This window comes from Ursus maritimus, unplaced genomic scaffold (assembly GCF_017311325.1).
Source record: "Ursus maritimus isolate PB19 unplaced genomic scaffold, ASM1731132v1 scaffold_2, whole genome shotgun sequence".
Taxonomy (NCBI): Eukaryota; Metazoa; Chordata; class Mammalia; order Carnivora; family Ursidae; genus Ursus; species Ursus maritimus.
In genome coordinates, this window is record NW_024424452.1 from 94,957,518 (window position 1) to 94,976,298 (window position 18,781).

Genomic DNA, 18,781 nt, shown 5'->3' on the forward strand with positions numbered 1-18,781 from the left:
AACTATGTGAGGGGCTAGAAGAGTAGGGGTGGCATGAAGGCTTGTCTCTGTTTTACTTACATCTAGTGACTCCGTAGGGACTTCTCTGTGAATCTCTGTGAAGCCGCTGTGAAATGGGCCATTTGCTTAAGGGAAAGTCCTGGTTCCTCCTTTAGCATTTGCATATTAATCTTTAACAGGACTAAAGCAAAGTGTCACTTACTTAGTGACCCCAGCTTATTAAAATGTAGCTCAGAATAAGGAAGCGAGTGAGGGAGACCCTCAGTATGAAAAGAGATGCCACTCACTGAATTGCGCAGTTAGAAAGGAGAGATGACATGGGCAAGGCAGCACTTCCCACGGAGGAGGCCGTGTCGTCTCAAGAAGATCTAGGGCCCCCTTCCTTTGTCACAGGTAGTTGAGAGTTGTCTCTGCTCACTTCTTGTGGGTGACAGGGATGAAGGGGGGCAGGGGGAGGGATGTGGCTCCGTAATCAAAACCGTGTTGCCTTTCTATGTTCATTTACCAAAGTCAATGCCGTCGACTCCCTGTTCAAAATTGTCTGATTGTCCTTCAGATTCCCTACTTTCGAGGTCTACATAAGCAAAATCTGTATTTGTTCTTCCTTCAAGTGATTCGGTTATAACACTCAATCTCTCCTTCTCTCTCTTTTTATTCTTCGCTCGCCTATGAGTGGAGACCTCTAGCTTACCTCTTTTGCTGGCCAATACATTTTATCCCCCTTATCAGTGAGTATCTCTGTGTTCACTTCTCCAGTTGGACTTGAAATGCTTTGCTTTATTCCGCCTTTTTAAGAAGCAGCTAAAGGTTGAGTAAGACCCTTACTCATTAAGGTTTAGTCTTGAAACATGGGGGGAAATGGGTTAGGATATCTCGTCTTAAAACTCCCCAATGAGTAGCTTTAGTTAAATAATAACTCGGATGAGTGTCTGTTGCCCGGAGGGCATCACAAGGCAGGTCAGGTAGGTGAAAGGCTCATGGGCCTTTATAATGAAAGTGCCTGTCCTTGATCTCTGGGACACAGGGTGTGAGACCCAGAACCGGAGATGTCGTTTATCCCCCACTGTGCCTGTCCCAGTGCCCTAACCGTGATGGTCGCTTAATTCTTGGTTTTCTGAGTGCACAGATGGAAGCTAGCCTGCAGGCGTGCCAACAGAAGGAAAGGGAACCTCCGTAGAAGGACAGGGGCAGAAAGAATGGTTTTTCGATTTTAGGCCACAGTGAAATGCTTGCAGGGGTAGAGGTCAACACACTTTGAGGAGATGAAACATCCTGAGTTGGTAGGAGAGGAGGCACCCCAGAAAAGCGCAGTTAACCTCTGAGTCTGCAAAGGACTTTTCCAGAATGCATGAAGGTACCAAGTGCAGAAGTTGTGTCTCCTCCAAATCCCATTAGTGGGGAAAGAGAAGATTTTCACAGCACCTTTTAAAAAAGTGAATGGCAAGAAACAGGATTTTTCTTTCCTCTGCCTTCCCCTGCCCCCCCCCCCCCGGCCGTGGGGACCGAGGGAGGGGCCCTGAGCCACCGTGCTCGGAATAATGGCACCAGAGCAATAATGAGACCTTTCTCAAGGACTGATTTGTCTGCAGAAAGGAGAAGTGATCAGGTATCCATTGTGAGCAGAGTCGCCTTCTCTTAACAATGGCTCTGATGAAGCTGGTAGAAGGTTCTTATCAGGAAGAAAAGACTCCCAGCAGCAGGAGAAGGGGAGAGGGGGTAAAAATGAAAGGCTCCCCAACCCCCAAATCATCCTCCAGGCTCAGTGCGGTGGAGAGGGTGAGGGGAGGCACACTTCCTGAATGCCAAGTGACACTGGCTGGTCAGTCCAAATGAGCCTCTAAAGAGAGAGATTAACAAAGATGGGGGGGGGGGGCGGCTTTCCTGCAGGCAGGCGGTCAGCAGGGGGGGAGTTTGCTGCCCGGAAGCCCTGCAATCCCGCATTTCTCAGGCTGCGGGAAATAGCTAGAGGTCATAACAGCTTATCCTTTGGCCTCTGCCTAGGGATTTTCTAGATCCAGGTCACAGGGCCACCCTTCTTTAGCTGGATTCTGGGAAGGAGGAAGAAATTCACAGCCAGCGGAGAGCTTTGATGAGACTCTAGGCCCATTTTTTCCAGGTTACAGACACTCGATTCAGAAACAATTGATTTTCTGGGTGCTTAGAGAAGGGAGGAGAGAATTGGAATTATTTTTGCACCTGTTGACTTCTGTTAGGGGCTTTACTGATTTGACTCAATTAATCCTCATCACCTCCCGAGACCAGGTGACTCTGATCAAACTAATCATACTGCCTTCTGTTCAAAATGCTTCATCGGCTCTTTATATTAAAACTGAGGGAAGGTCTGGCCTTCTTCCACACCCAGAACTGAAAGCTTCGACCATGGGGCCACCACCCACTTCTCCTGCCTTTCCTCCCACTACTTACACGTAACTTCTCCCTCCCTGGAACTCCCAGAGCAGTTTTCTTCTCTCTTACAAGATTTCTCCTATAGGCACCTTTTACTGTTATTTATGGTCTTACCAAGCACTCTCTGTTGACCCATGAGTTCTTCAAAGGCAGGGACTGTGTCCTGCCTATTATCTCTCTATCTTCCACCCACTGGCACATAGTAGGTGATCATTAAATAGTGATGGAACTGGATTTTCATTAGCATTTGAATCTCTAATTCTGAAGTAGCATGCACTTTGTCTTGCCGTCTCGAGGTTGATTTGGGAAGCGAATTCATGGGAGACCTCTGGATCTGCGGAAGCAACATTCAAGTGCTAGCTGGGACATCCCGTGGCAGAGCTGTTCCGGATGCCATCCTTATTAGGGACAGGGTGCTCAAATGGATTTGGATTTTGGCTCCTTTCACCCCTTTTCCTTCTCCTCTAAAGAGGGTGGGATAGAACATTACAAAGTGGAATTTATTTCACACCTAGACTTTGCCTAGCTCTTGTTACCCACCTTTACATCATTAGCTGGTTTAATCTTTGTAAGGATCCTTTGAAGGAGACATTATTCTCATTGTGTAGGTGAATAAACGAAGGTGTAACAAAGTCAAATAAGTTGCTTAAGGTCAAATAGCTAGCAAAGACCCATACTGACTCCAAGCTCGTGTACTTGCCCACCATACAACGCTGGGCTCAGTCCAGAGGACGAACACATGTATCCTTTCAATTTCTGTAAGGTTTTTGTATACTTCTCTCCATTCTTTAAGAGCTGACAACAAATTTTGGTTTTCTACTGTTATGTGAGAATATTCTGGGAACCAGGGCTGCAGGCTTGCTCTTCCTTGTTAAAAATAAAATTTCACAAAGTCCCTTAAGGATAGACTAGATGGATAACAGAAGGTAGCGGTGGGTCTTGTACTGTGGACCCTCAGAGTACCCAAGGCTGTCTTAGTGATCATCAGGGAGCCGCTGGTCGGGCAGAAAGAATATGGGTGTTACGGTCAGAAAACTATGGTTCAGAGTCCATCTCTGCCACTGACCAGTCAAGTGAAATTTGAGGAAGTTATGTAAACTTCGCAGGCTCGGTATTCTTATCTGTAGAATGGAGAGCATAATAACCCTTCGATTGTTTGTTGTAAGGATCGGAAGAAAGGACTAAATGTGATCAAATGACCATGGAGGAGTTGAAATTGCCACCATGATGGGTGAGCCACAGTTAATTAAATCGCCCTTTACACGGGGCTTTTAGATGTGTTCTCTTATCCTTCCTGAAAGTGACCAGATCCATGTGATACAATGTTTTATTTTAATGCCTTTCAGCCTCTGTGCAGGAAGCTTGCCCAGCCCCATTCTAAACTCAACGAGCACCCATTCAGAGGGCTCCTGTGCACACGTCTCTCTGCCCTGGCTTGCTCCATAGACATGATCTATAGAAGATCTTGTCAAGACGGCACTTAGAAGAGGGCAGAGCAGGAGAGGCAACAATGTACCCTTTTTTTTTTAAAAGATTTTATTTATTCATTCAACAGAGAGAGAGACAGCCAGCGAGAGAGGGAACACAAGCAGGGGGAATGGGAGAGGAAGAAGCAGGCTCCCAGTGGAGGAGCCTGACGTGGGGCTTGATCCCAGAATGCCAGGATCACGCCCTGAGCCAAAGGCAGACGCTTAATGACTGAGCCACCCAGGTGCCCCCAATGTACCCATTTTTAAAGATATCAAAGTGTGTAGTGCTCACCTCCGCAGCACATATGCTAAAATTGGAATGAGAAACAGAACACTGGCCCGGCCCCTGTGTAAGGATGACACATAAATTTGGGAAGCATGTCATATTAAAAAAAAAAAAAAAAAGAATACCAAATGTTTAATAACTTGCCTGAGACCATGTGGTTAGTTAGTAGCAGAACTCAGAATCAGATCCCCAGACTCCTCTCAGGACACCAGGAACCAGCAGCTTAGAAGAGATCTTGTCCTGGCCCAGCGAACAGGTGACAGTCCAGAAGTAGATGAGATTAGTTTTTCTCCTAGCCTCTAATTTCCTTTGATTTCCGTAGCCTGGCTACATGCTAATGGCTTGGCAGAAACTTCAAAATTAAACTTGTGAGAGCAATCACTGCTATTGGACCTCTAGGCAATTATAGTAGCTGTCAAAGGTTTTAAAGCCAACATCCCGCCTGACCCTTTCCAAATGACTCAAAAGTGGCATTTTAATGAGAAACGAAAGCAGAAAAGGTGTTTTTAATTTTTTTTAAATAAAAGGGTTTTTTTCTTTCTTTCTTTTTAAATGGACAAACCGGCGCTGAATTTTATTGCCTATCCGAAGGGTACAGGTGGGATTGTGAGACTGGGGAGCAGAGCCCAGGGCTGTTGACTTTTGTTTGTTAACAGCGGCTCCCTTAGCCTCTCCCACTGGAGCCTATTATGAGAAGCCCCACAGAGGGGTGTCGAAGGATTAGCCCCCAGTACGGCTTTATGCTCATGAGTGCATTTGGGATAGCTGAATTACCAGCGCTGGTCCATCTGCATTTTCTTCTTTATCTCTCAGTCTGGTCGAGGCTAACCTACTAGGTGCCAAGATTGAGCTACTTTTAAAAATCTATCACCTATCTATCTATCTATCTATCTAATCTTCCAGCTTTATTGAGATGTAATTGACATATAACATTGTGTAAGGTTAAGCTGTACAAGGTGATGATTCGATACATGTATGTGCTGCAAAATTATTAACCACAGTAAGGTTAGTTAACACTTCCGCCACCTCGCATAATTACCATTTTTTATTTTGTAATAAGAACATTTAAGATCTGCTCTCTTAGCAACGTTCAAGTAGTCTATAATACAGTACTGTTAACTGTAGTCACCATGCTGTACATTAGATCCCCAGAATTTATTCATCTTATAGCAATTAAAAATTATTTTTATCCTACTCTTTTTAAAGACAAAATTCACACACCGTAGATGCACCCCTTCAGTAGATTTTAGTACAACCATCACCACTAATTCCAGAACATTTTCATCACTCCAAAAAGAAACCTGTACCCATTAGCAATCACTTCCCATTCCCCCTTCCTCAGGTGCCAGGGTGAGCTGGGGGCCTGGAGTTATGGGACCCTGTAGGAAACATCGAGGGCTGTGGGAGTCAGCCTGGGGCAAGCTGGCTCTGGGGTCTTCGGTGAAGTCCGGCACTCACTTCACTCTCCTTTCATGGGGCAGGTGTTTCTCTTCACTGGGCTACCTGGGCTTGGGAGAAGGGGTGGGGGTAATGCAAATTTCTCTTTCCTACCTCCTCAGTGGGTCTTGTCTTTTCTTTTCTTTCCTTTTCTTTTCTTTTCTTTTCTTTTCTTTTCTTTTCTTTTCTTTTCTTTTCTTTTCTTTTCTTTTCTTTTCTTTTCTTTTCTTTTCTTTTCTTTTCTTCCTTCCTTCCTTCCTTCCTTCCTTCCTTCCTTTCAAGATTTTAAAGAGAGAGACTGCCAGCGAGAGAGGGAACACAAGCAGGGGGAGCGGGAGAGGAAGAAGCAGGCTCCCAGCAGAGGAGCCCGACGCGGGGCTTGATCCCAGTGGGTCCTTTATTTCTGGCTTCACCCAGGTGCTAGAACCCCTCATCTGGAACCTATGGATCTTGTGAAGGTATTTTCCTGTGCGGATAGGTGTTCCCATTGATGTTTTTGGGGGAGGAACAAGTGTTAGAAATTTCTATGCTGCTGCTGTTTTGCTGATGTCATTCCCCCTCATTGTAGTCTTGGTTCTATTTTCCTAATGAAACATGGTGTTGAGCACTTTTTTTTAAATTTTTTTTTAGAGAGAGAGAGTGAACACTTGTGCAAGTGGGAAAGGGGGGCAGCAGAAGCAGAGGGAGAGAGAGAATCCAAAGCAGGCTCCACACCCAGTGCTGAGCCCAACATGAAAATCCATCTCATGACCTTGAGATCATGACCTGAGCTGAAATCAAAAGTCTGACGCTTAATGGACGGAGCCATCCAGGCACGCCACGTGGTGTCGAGCATTTTTAAGTGCATATTGGTCATTTGTGTATCTGTGGATAGATGAATGAAAGAAGAAACCAGTGGAAGAGGTCTTTCCTCTGAGAATCTGAACAGTCTGCCACATTTTAGGTTTAACTCAGTACCCTCCTACCTCCATTATCCCATCTTCACTTCTCTAAGTCAGCTCCGCTCTCACCCTGTAGAATGTTACTAGTCAAGGTGCAGGCCAGGGAGAGTGGCAGACACATCACCTCTGGGCAGGATCTCAGGCCCCTCCCCAGACCTAAACAGCAAAACTCTGCGTTTTAGCAAGATTCGGAGGTGACTCCCACGCTGAGTCAAGTTCAAGAGACAGCCATCTAAAAATGTGACCAGATGCTTCGCCAGAGTTGTTTCATATTCAAATGAATCATGGTATCTTTAGGTACAATTCAACCTTAGTGAAAATCAGCATGAAAAGGTTTGTCCCGTATTGCTAAAATGAGATCAGCAAATAGTTCTTGAATCCCTACTGGACAGGGGAGTCTGCATCGCTTTCTGTGCTGTGAAGAGATAAGACGGTATAGTTGCTCCTTCCAAAAAAAAAAAACAAAACACTTCAGGAGTGGCCTATAGGGACTTCCAAATTATCCGAGTCAGTCCTTTGGATTCAAATTCTTTGTCACATCAGTTGGGACAACTGTCATGTGAGTTACATTAGCATAATTAAGAAAAATGGACACTGAATAGACGTGAGTTCAATTTTGATGGGGAAGAAAACAAGACAAAAAATTTTAGAGTCAGAGACAGTAAAAAAGGTCAAGGTTGCTTGTGGGCATCTGTGGGGACAGTGCCAGGACCTGGGGATGCTCTGCAGGGAGAAAGGAGAAAGAACTCAAGACACACCTCACATCCGTCACTGTCTTACACCCGTCTGGGCTTGGCTACCGGGGCACTGCAATTTGACTTTTCTAACCCAGGCTTGACTTTCCTTTAATAAGAACCACCCCAAAGGATTCTTGGTGTGGGACAGTGGTAACAATGGAATAAGACATGCTTCTTCTCCAATTTCTTTGGAGAGGGAAGGATTGATGGGAAACAATGCAAACATCTTCCTGGCACAGATGGGCAAAACATTTTGCTCGGGGCAGATCAGAGCTAGCACGTTAAAGACAGTTCCAAGAACCACATCAGAAGTGCTTCAGGGAATGAGAGAGTTGGCTGGGAAAGGACTAACAACAGGAGCTAAATAAGGACGGGCTGGCTAATCACCTCTGAAGGGGGAGCCAAACAGTACGGCGATGATCTTATGGGGAAATGCTACGGGGGGCTTGCCTGGGCTGTAAGGCATAATTGAAGTAAATGTAAGGTGAAGGACTATAGGAAGAAACCTTGCCCTGATGGAATTACAGGGGACTCTCCCTCTCTTCTTTCTCTACCCCTGGTGTGTTAAACGATTCTCATCTTTGTGGTGTGTGCATTTACAGTGTAAGAAATCAGAAAAGACAACTTGAAAATTGCCTGAAGAGAGACCACCTGGTGTGTGTTAACCTGAGCAGATGATGCGGACAGCAACACCCAAGCCTCCTCCCAATTTCATGCACCTTGATAGGTGGACGCCATTTGGAGAAAGTCTTTTGCGCAAAATGCCGAAGTGTGTGTAGTGTTGGAGGCCAAGGGCAGGGCGCCCCAAGATGGGCCACTTTAGTATGAAGATGATTTGGAGTTAAGAAGGCAATCAAAACCCAGCAGATTCAGGAAAAGATCTTTACTTCCCCGACAACTGCCCAAAAGAATTTAGGTAGAGGACCCGCTCCAGGAAGAGAGCTATCGCATGGATAACTACCTTTTGGTATGAACTATGTGTGGTGGACAGGGAGGAATCTAGCGAAGTCCTCTCTTTGTCCCATTGTTTCAGTGTAGGCTAGCAAACATTTATCATTTACCCTTTCTCATTCTCCCTGAAGATTATACTCTTTCCGTTTGAAGTCCCAGACCCCTACCTACACCCTTCTCCTTAGTTCAGGATGACATCTAGCCTTCATTTCACTTGATCATATCTGGCATTTCCATATCTGGGTGGATTCCCTGTACGTACACTATTAAATTTGATTTCCCCTGTTAACCTGTCTCATGTCAATTTGATTCTTAGTTCAGCTAGAAGGATCTTGAAGGGATCAGGATATTCTTACTCCCTGACATTAGAAGGGGCATGGCTTTTTCCTTATTTCTTTTTTGCTTGCTGTAGTGGAGGAAACAAATATTTTCTTCTTACCCTTCAAGGTTCTTGAGTTTCTGGGCTGGAGCTCTGTAACAAAAGACATCCTAACGAGAGAGAAGCATACACATTTATTTAATATAAGTTTTACATGATAAAAGAGCTTTCATAAGGAAACAAAGATTGAGGGGAGCCTGGCTGTCTCAGTCCCTACGGCTTTGGACTCTCATTCTCAGGGTTGTGAGTTTGAGGCCCACATTGGGTGTACAGATTACTTAAAAATAAAATCTTTAAAGAGAAAAAAAGATCGAAAGCAATCAAATTTTAGTATTTTTTGTTATTCATTCATCCATTCATTCAAAATTTACTCAGTGCTCATCATCATTACTGTAAGTACACTCTCCATCCCCTTCACCTCTTTCACCCACCCCCACCCACCTTCCCTATGACAACCATCAGTTTAGTATTTTTATAGTAGGTTTGGTGAGGAGTGGACAGTAGTGGGAAAATATGACAGCCACAGGAATATGAGCTAAGTGTAGTCAACAGGGAGACACTCTACAAGGCCCATCTATTTGGACTTTTCTTGGAGTCACTCAGATTTGGAGATAGGATGCTTCTTTCCTTCAGTTGTAGGAAAGGTACTTCCCACACCAGGGTCTCATGACCTGCTTCAGGGGAAGGTCAGGAAGTCTTCCCTGAAACGACCGTTTCTTAAATTCCTTCGGCTTAAAATGTTCCAGACACAAAGGCACCATATTTGGGGGCAGTTTTTTCTGAATCCTGTCATGGCTGGAAGAACAGTAAAATAGTGAGGGTTTTTAACTTCATTTTTAAATCCACTGAACAGTTTGGCAGGTGAACAGAGAGTTCGGGGGCTCTTTTACCTGGTAAGGAACCATCGTCATAATATTTTTCAGTTGTTTTTCTTGTTTTTTTAATAGATTCAAGTGGACCATTCTTAGAATACCGCCATGGCCAGTGGTCAAGGGTGATTCCCGAATTTGCTGCAAATATCCAGGAGCTAACTTCTGCTTTCAACATTTATAAAAAGAAAAGTTTCACGTACTCTGTTGTAAGTAATGTGGCTCCCCTGCTCCTTTGGCTTTTTACAAAGTGATGCAATGACAGGTGTGTGACCCAGGCAGGGCAGCTTGGGGAACGACTGGCTTCGATCTTTAGCTTTTAGGTGAGAGACTGGAAATTGAGATGCAGGCTGAAGGGGAGAAAGCTGGAGAGCTAGGAGCTGAACTAAGCCATAAACCTTCCTGGCAGTGGCCCTGAAGCTTCAGGACTGCTCGGCTTTCGGAGGGAAAGTGGAAGCTTGAGCGCCATTATTTATGGGGGGCACCCCTGGAGCCTGGGCCTGAAGCAACGGCCCGGTCCTGTTACTCCGTAGAAAGGGCTGTAAACATGTACAAATCCTGAGCGCTTCCCGCACGCAGCTGGCAGGGTTTTCAAAAGCAGATTGTCCGCTTGCCCGGCACACCGCAGGCCACTCGTAAACATGGCCTCCTTGGAAAATCTGCTGACTTCGATTTCATTTCCCTGCATCTCCCTTTGACTTGAGGAACTGGAGTTTCAGCTGAGCCAACTCCTCCTTCTAGGGTTGGTAGGACACCAGGAGGTTGGAGGGCCAGTCCTGTGTGGTGGGTTTTCAGCAAGCAGCCCCCTTTCAGGAGTGGGGCCTCCATCTTGTGCGCAGGGAAGCATTCGTGGCCCTGTGAAAGGAAGCCAGTCAGTCATGAGGTAACCAAACTCCTCCGGAGCGGGGGACAGGAAGCTAAATGACACGCACCCAGCCACAGATGTACTAATTTAATTTCATGCCTCAACATCAGCTGCTCCTCTCCACTTAAAAGGAACATTTGCATCCATCTGTCATCATCTCTCCCTTTCATTTGAAAATCTCTTTGCTCTCCTTTCTTTCCCTTCACCTCTCCCCCCCACCACAACTTGATGAAATAATGGGGCACATTTAAAATCCAAACTCAGGCAATTCAAATTCTGAACTGATGTGATTTTGTTCCATTCTGAGTCAACCTCCAAAGAGTGTCTGGGGAGTAGAAATCAAGGGGCCAAACAAAAAAGCAAGTGAGAGAGAGAAGATTTCGAATGCAAATGAACCTCCTCAACCCATTTGAAACAACCTGCTGTGAGCTGGGCTAGAACGTATGGCCCATTAGCACCTTGTTAGGCTGTCAGAGTCTGAGCGGCTTAACGGGGTGATAATGGGGAAGAAATGGCTTGAGACCTTTTCCATCCCAGCCCCAGCTTCTTGCTATTCTATCCCACCCACTCCGGGACCCCAGGCAGGGGGCTGCTAAGAGTAGCTCAAGAGAAACGAAGATGGGAGAGAACAACTTCATGAAACACACAGTGATCATTGTTAAAGGCACCTTTCTAGCAAAAAAAGAATGCAGAGGTTACTTTCCGTTTTCTTGGAGGTGGGGGGTGATTCATTTGTTTTTGTGGGAATCTTTTTTTTTTTTTTAAGATTTTATTTATTTATTCGACAGGATAGAGACAGCCAGCGAGAGAGGAAACACAAGCAGGGGGAGTGGGAGAGGAAGAAGCAGGCTCATAGCAGAGGAGCCTGATGTGGGGCTCGATCCCACAACGCCGGGATCACGCCCTGAGCCGAAGGCAGACGCTCAACCGCTGTGCCACCCAGGCGCCCCTGTGGGAATCTTTTTGTGCTTGCTCTTTCCTGCTTTATTCAATATTGAGATTTAGTTTCTTTTTTTTAATGTTAAAGACGACATGGTAACATCTCAGTGATTAAATCTTAATCCTCATAAGACAAATCCTCAAATAGGAACTGTATAGTGGACACACCTATCAGTAAGCGTTGTTTGCAAAGGCTTGTAAGAATACAATACTTGCTTTATTTGGAGCAAGGATTCGGAGACGGAAAGGCTCACCGGAAGGTCCTCCATCCTCTTCTCTTCCTCTGTTTGGGTGGAGAGCAGTTTGAGCAGTACCCCTCTAACACCATGGCTGGTAGACTGTAGGAAGGCCATAGCTCTTGCTGATGAGAATGCTCATTCTAGATATCAAAGATATTAGATAGTCCATTACTAGGCAATAGGAATATTTTCTTTTTTCCATCCTACAAATGCACAATCGATCAGGTTTAGTATGAAGTAAGACAGAAGAGCCTTACTGACTTTGATGAACCATTAGACGTGACAGTGGGGAAATAAAATCCGCTTTAGGGTTTTTGCCAAAAGGTTTAAGTGGGATGACGGTGCCTTTCAAGTCAGGCTTTAAGGAGCTTGGGCTAATTTAGGGTCAATGACCTTATAAATTTAGGACTTGCACCCAGAGGGGGGTGGGGAGCAAACAGTAACCATGTGAATTAGCATGGAGAAGGTCCAGAAAGAACAGTTACTAGGACAGCTCCCAAATGAACTCTGTTGTTTTCAAACCAAACTTCTTTGAAAGTATTTTTAAGTTCCTCTGTTTTCACCACCAGGATGGTTTTTATGTGGTTTTGCTTGGCGTAAGGGGAGAGATTTCATAACCTCCTAAGGTCACCAGAACACTTCTGTGCTCCCAGACTGTGCTTAAATACCAATGAGAGATAAATAACCCGAGGGTATTTGTTTTAGTGTTCATTTCAGCGTGGAGGTGGGGATTAGGATTTACAATACCAGGACGATTCTTTTGTCTCTCTGTCAGAATAAAAAATGAGTAATAAATAGCCATATTATACTTAATTTTATAAAAGTGCAAAGTAAGTGCAAAATTTTGCTAATTTTTCAAATGGCCACGTAAGTGCTAACCGCTAATAGTCCTTTGCTTTCGCTCCAAAGGGAGCTTTCTCCCACTTTTTTCTATAGGCAGGATCCCTGAGGCTAACTCGACATCCCGCTATTCTTAAGGGATATGGAAATGTCCCTGGGACAGCGGTACTCTGCAGGCTGAGGAGCCCACAAGGTTAATGAACACCCACAAAGACTGAGGAGGAGAGCGAGCGTTCTTCACGGGATGATTAGCATGCCTGCATTCTTCCCTTTGTGGTAATGATGGTCAAGAAGGTGCCTGGCGATAGAGGGGAAAATGGAGAGTTTCTGCATCTTCTGCCTCCAAAGCTTATTAAAATTCATTTTCATTCAAATAGGCATCGTCTGATTTTCATCATCAAATAAGCACACACTGTACATATTTAACAGGCAGGAGACCTGTGCCGGGTTCACGTCGTTTTGAAGTGAAGGCCTGTTCTCTTAATGACTGTCCATGCTTATCTCTGCATGTAAATTTCTCCCCTTCCTCTTTTTTACCCTCGCCACTTTCCTGCTACCCTGGTTCTGGGATCTTTGATAGGCAGCCTAGATGCCTATTATAATGATAATTCATTTGGAGCGGAAAGGAATCTCCTCTACTAGTCTAGCTCATTATAAAGGTGAAGCCCTCGGGAGGGCAGGCTGGGAATGAACAGGTTTACGGAGTTATTTTTCCCTCTATGAGAGGCAGAAGACAGGATGGGGGAGGGAGGTCTCCTCACTTCTCTGCTTTGGGTGTTGGAGCCGGCGTCCATTCCCAGACATGGCGATTGTCCTCTAGCGCTTCTGGGGACTGTCATCAGCTGGAAGGTATTTCGGCTCAGGCAGTTCTATACTGAACAGCTGCTGGGAACAGCTGGGCCTGCCCCACTGTTGTCAGTGTGAAACCAAGTGGCAAATGTGAGTGTACTGGGCTTCCTTAACGGGTCCATGTGATCTGATAATTCAACACAACACAAAGACGTTGGCTTCTCTTATAGTGTGCCAGGTAGACCCTGGTAAGGCTTATTTTGTTTTATTTTTTTGTAAACCTAAGGGACATACAGAATCTTTTTGAAAGCTTTGGGAATCCCAGAACATGATCAAAAAGGATATCAAGAAAGCAATCACATCAGTGTTGAGAGTTTTATTAAACTCATGACAAGATAGCTTTTTCTAATATGATTCAACTTGAAAAGTATCTCGTTGCAATTATAGTCCAATCAGAGCAGGACGACAAGTAACTTCCTTTTCTTTCCTTTTTATGTTTTTCTCACCTGCCTTAAAAAAAAAAACCCACTTGAGATCTAAAATAATCTAACTCAGTCTCATGGGTTGAAAAATCATTTCTACATCTGCAGAGTCCTGGTGTAGAGGGTGGGGGAAGAAATTAGCTTTACAAAGCATATGCTGTGCCAAAATATAAGATAAGTGAGATCTGGGATAAAGCAAAGAAAAATATTTCTTGCTCAGGGTCTGGTTCTTGTGATTTCTTTCTTCTGTTGAAACATATTGTGTCTCCCAATTTTAGAACCTTGATTATTTGGAGGAAGTTCATTCTGATGAAACAGTTCTCCTGTTTTTCAACAAAGAAATTGGACAAGTTCAGGAAGTTTGTCTAAGCTCCTCCTCTGAGTGTCTGGAAAAAACCATTTGGTGGCAGCAATTGCCAGGAGCTCATTTCTAGCCTTCAGGGGCCCCTAAGAGTTGCCTGGCCCAGCCTAAGTTAGGCACCCAATGACCTGATGATATCTGACGCTATTGCTTCGGCCACATTGTTTTTCCGCTTAGGAAATGTCACTCATAGCTGGTGGAACAATGAGAATAGAGTTGTATAGATGTAGAATTATGAGAGTAGCTGTTTCAACCTCATCAATACCAAAGTTGGCAAACATTCCCCTTTCTTATCTGTAACAAAAATAGCCAAGGCAATGTGAAGGATTCCAAAAGAGGCAATATGGATGAAACCATTTATTAGATTTACAAGAGCTGAAGAGAAGGGCTAAAGCTATCCATCTCCTATATTTTATGGAGAACAGGACCAATGACTCAGACTATCAGGACAGTATCTGCAAGACAGAATTGAAATCCCAAAGTAAACAGAATAAGTGCATGCATTTTAGGAGAAGAAGGATCAAAGGCCAGACTAAAAAGCACATATAAGCCTTCAAATACATTGACTACAGTTCTGTCTGTAACAGCTACGCAGCCACATAACTTTGTAAATAAGACCTCATTTCAGAAGGCCTTAAAGATTTTCCCCCCTTAGTCCTTTCTTACATTGGAAAGCAAGTTCCAAATATCAGGTGACAGGGGGCAAAATTATTATTTGATTCATGTGAAATGCATGTGTGTAAATAAATAAAACAAGAATGATGTTAAGAACAAATAATACCATTTAATTGAGAAATACACAAGTTAGATCTTCTCTTTTGGCATGATGACATTATCAGAATAAGTCATTGACTGAATGTGTTTAAGTGTCCTGTGTTCCTACGTGTTTGGAAATGGAGTAAATCTAGACGTTTGCTTTAGAATCTTGACAAAACAAAATGCTAACATGTTCATCTAGGGACAAGGATTTCATTTTTTCAGTTAGACATTGATTTCAAAATGTCTTTTTTTTTTTTTTCTTTTCTTTTTTTGGCTGTGTTCCATCAGATGGAGCTGGTTTCAGCCCCCTGTAAATGGCTGGTTTGGTGTTTATAAGCTATGTGATCTGGGGCCACTTTTATTTGTCTTTGCTTAGGCTCAGTTTGTCAGTTGCAAAATGGGAATAATAACGGTCCTTAGTGCAACGATGAAACTTCATAATAAAATTAAAAGTTAGCTCAGTGCTCAATAGTAAATGTTAGCGATGATGATGATGATGATGATGATGATGATGCAGCAAAAGAGTGTATGGCAGAGCCTTGGACCCTTCTAGAAGAGAGCTATAAAGCAAGGAGAAGGCATGCACCAGGAATCCTCTGGGGTGTCTGGTTATTGCAGGGGATTGAGGCTAAAACACTAAGTCCATTGAAAGAGTATTCACTGAGCACCCACCAGGTTCAAGTTACACACTCCCTGCTCTCTTATAGACCAGATCCGAGTAAAAGTTATAGGAAACTCATGCAGCTTACTTTGTTTCAAGCCAGAATAATGGCGGTGCAACAGGAGAGGCACATCCAGGGGACTGACCGTGGGAGTTGAGGGAGAGACACCCACCCACCTTCAGCAGGGAGGGAGGTGGTCAGAGAAAGCGTAGAGGAAGGAGTGAAGATGCATCCTTTAAGAATGAATATAAATTTGAAAGGCAGAAATGTTCATTCATTTGACAAATATGTAGTAGATATCCGTCAGACACTCTTTCACATGCTAGAGATTCAGCAGTGAGCAAAGCAGCTGAATTGCTTTGCTTGGTGGAACCAGGAAGGAACATTGGAATGAATGTTCTTTGGATTAGGAATAAAAAATCTAAACTTTATGATGACAAGTAACAGTGATTTCCACATAAACATCTTCAAGTCACAATACCTCACTTATCTCTATCCAACAAGCATAAAATTGTGATCCATTTCTCAGAATTAGAAGACGATTAGAGACAAAATTGTATAGATAGACATAAAGAGATAAAATCTTAAAGTGGAGCCTGTACTCTTCGCTCTGTTTCCTTGACTCATCCTCGTATCCAGTAAGTTTTTCTATTTGACATAAAGATAATAATTTTCTCAATATGCCCATATCTACGTTTATATCTTTTCCATCTCTCAATATAAATTTCCTTTTGAGAACTGCATATCTAAGTTCTTTCACGACTAAGAGTCTTCATTTTATTTTCTAACTTGCCCCCTTGGCACATTACAGCTCCTGCCCCTTTATTTCTACTTCGAGTTCACAGCACGGCACTCCTAAATATCTCTCCATAGCACCCCAAACAGCTTACTGAAGGAAACAAAACAAATCCACTTATGAAATAGGACTCCACGATGCCAGCCTGAGCTCTATCAATCCCCCCAAGGGAACAAGACAGAAACCTAGTGTTGTTGGATCTGGCACTCTGCTCCTAAAATACAAAATTGCTGAATTAAATATAACACTACTATTAGCAAATCTGGTGACATCATGATTAAAAAAATAATTTTGTCTATTGGACAGTCATAGTTGCCCTTGGTCTGCCTGAAGTCTTCTTCAGCCTCTTGGGCAATATCGATCTTCATTGAGTTTTGAAATCCCAGAAGCTCATACAAACCAGATGGCCCCCCCAAATTAAGATGAATGCATGTAATTGTCATTCAAAACTCTCAACATTAGATGTTGCCATATGCCTGAGGAGTTTGCCTCCTGCATGTGTCCCTGTCCATGGTACTAAAGAGCTTGCCAGGACTTGAGGCAAATCTATTAATGAAGATAATAGTAAATATTAGAGAAGAATGTTTGAAAGCAAGGTTCTGTCAGTGCTATTTCTCAGAGATCCATGCACTTCATTTAAAACTTTTTCACACTGCTGATTTACTAACAGTCTCTTTTTAATTACCATCCTCTCTCTTTCTCTGATTGATTGACCTTGGGTCATGGGAAGAAAATGTCAAGGTTTGCAGGGGGAAAGGAACATGTATTTATTAAAGGCAGATAGTTGAACTGAGGTAGGATCTGTCACTTCCTATTATAAAATCTTATTTTCAAAGATTTTACAACATGACCATAAAAAATTATACTCTTGGATAAACCTTAGAAATGATTCTTCGCAGGATAGCTAATCAGGGGAAGTCCTATAACCTGCAAGTTATGCTCATGGAAAATAAGGCAATGCTGGACTGTAAGTGCTTAACTATCTACCACCTATTGTGTGGAATCATATAACTTGAAAATCAATAACCGAGTAGTGTATTTAAAACTTCAAATCCCAGAGTTGTCCAACGCTAACCAATTAGAATTGGTCTTTGAGCAAAAACACTGAGAGGGGTGCCAAGAGATGGCGGAGACGCTGAAGTTCATGAGCCAGCTGTTACACATTTGTTGTACCAATATCATTATGAAGAAGGGGCTAGTGAGTTGGCAAGAAAACCTAATGCCTGGTGCTTTTGAAATCATTAAGTAAGATGGCATTTCCTCAGCTTATACCAGGGCCACCTGAGGCCTTTGAGAACAGGTACAGGGGGGCGGCCGGGTGGCTCAGTCAGTTAAGGGACTGCCTTCAGCTCAGATCATGATCCCAGGGTCTTGGGATCAAGTCCTTCATCGGGGGTCCCTGCTCAGTGGGAAGTCTGCTTCTCCCTCTCCCTCTGCCCCTCCCCCCTGCTCATGTTCCCCCTCTCTTTCCCTCTCTGTCATAATAAAGAAATAAAATCTTAAAAAAAGAAAAGGACAGGTACAGGGATTTCTCTACATAACTGATTTTAAAAGTAAAATCAGAAAAAAATAATAATAAAGTAAAAAACAGGGCAGTTTCAAATTCAAGATTTCTAGTCTTGTACTAGAAATTGGTTCATATATCTGTTACTCAACAGAAATTTAAAAAAAGAGCAAAATAGTCTTTTTTCCTCGGGTGGCTGAAAAAGTAAAACCTATAATTACAATGCAAAAAATATTTGAAACTTGCATTTCAGATCTCTACAACCATTAATATGTTTGTTCGAAAAAAATAAATTACAGATATTTGATTGTATGGGAAATTCTTCACAGCTGTGACTATCTAGATAAAGGAAAATAGAAATGATAATTTTGAGACAGTGCCGCATTAATTCTGGTGAATGAGTTAATTTATAAAATGATTTACATTGAGTACTTAGGACAATGAAAGGCACAAGCAAGCTCTTCTACTATAAATATGCTTTGTTGTTGCTGATGAGGTGTTTTTTATTGTTGTCGTTAAACAGATAGAGTCAAAAAACTTCTACTCTTGGCCAGCCATAAACCCTCTTAATCAGTTAGATATAATCACCAGAGGTGCTTGGGCAACTTTCTTCCTTCCTCTTTCCTTTCTTTGTCTCCATCTCATTACGCACACCTCAATACGTGCTTTCTTGTCCTGATGATCTTGGGTGAAACTGTTTAGCTTAAATAAAAGTTAATTGTGAAAGATAAAAGTTCTCTGTGGGTGATCTAATAGTGATAGAAGTGTCCTTAATTCAAATAACAAAAGCATATATTAAAAGGATATTCAGCAGTTTAGTCCAGGAACCCACAGGATAAAATAATGTTCTCAGTTTCCTTACATGGAAAATGGAATTAAAAGACCTATCTCATAGGGATGCCTGGGTGGCTCCGTTGGTTAAGCGTCAGGCTCTTGGTTTCAGCTCAGGTCATGATTTCATGGTCCTGAGATCAAGCCCCATATGTGGCTCCACGCTCAGTGCAAGTCTACTTTAGATTCCCTCTCTCCCTCTCCCTCTGCTCCTCACCCTCGCTCTCTCTCTCTCTCTC

The 18,781-nt window shown here is 43.3% G+C and overlaps 1 non-coding gene across 1 annotated transcript; it reads left to right on the top strand.

Annotated features, from left to right (window-relative positions):
• The first annotated feature begins 4,159 nt into the window (after window positions 1-4,159).
• Window positions 4,160-4,266, top strand: LOC121104138. The gene has a single exon (XR_005836505.1). It is a non-coding gene; the product is annotated as a U6 spliceosomal RNA (small nuclear RNA).
• The last annotated feature ends 14,515 nt before the right edge of the window (window positions 4,267-18,781 follow it).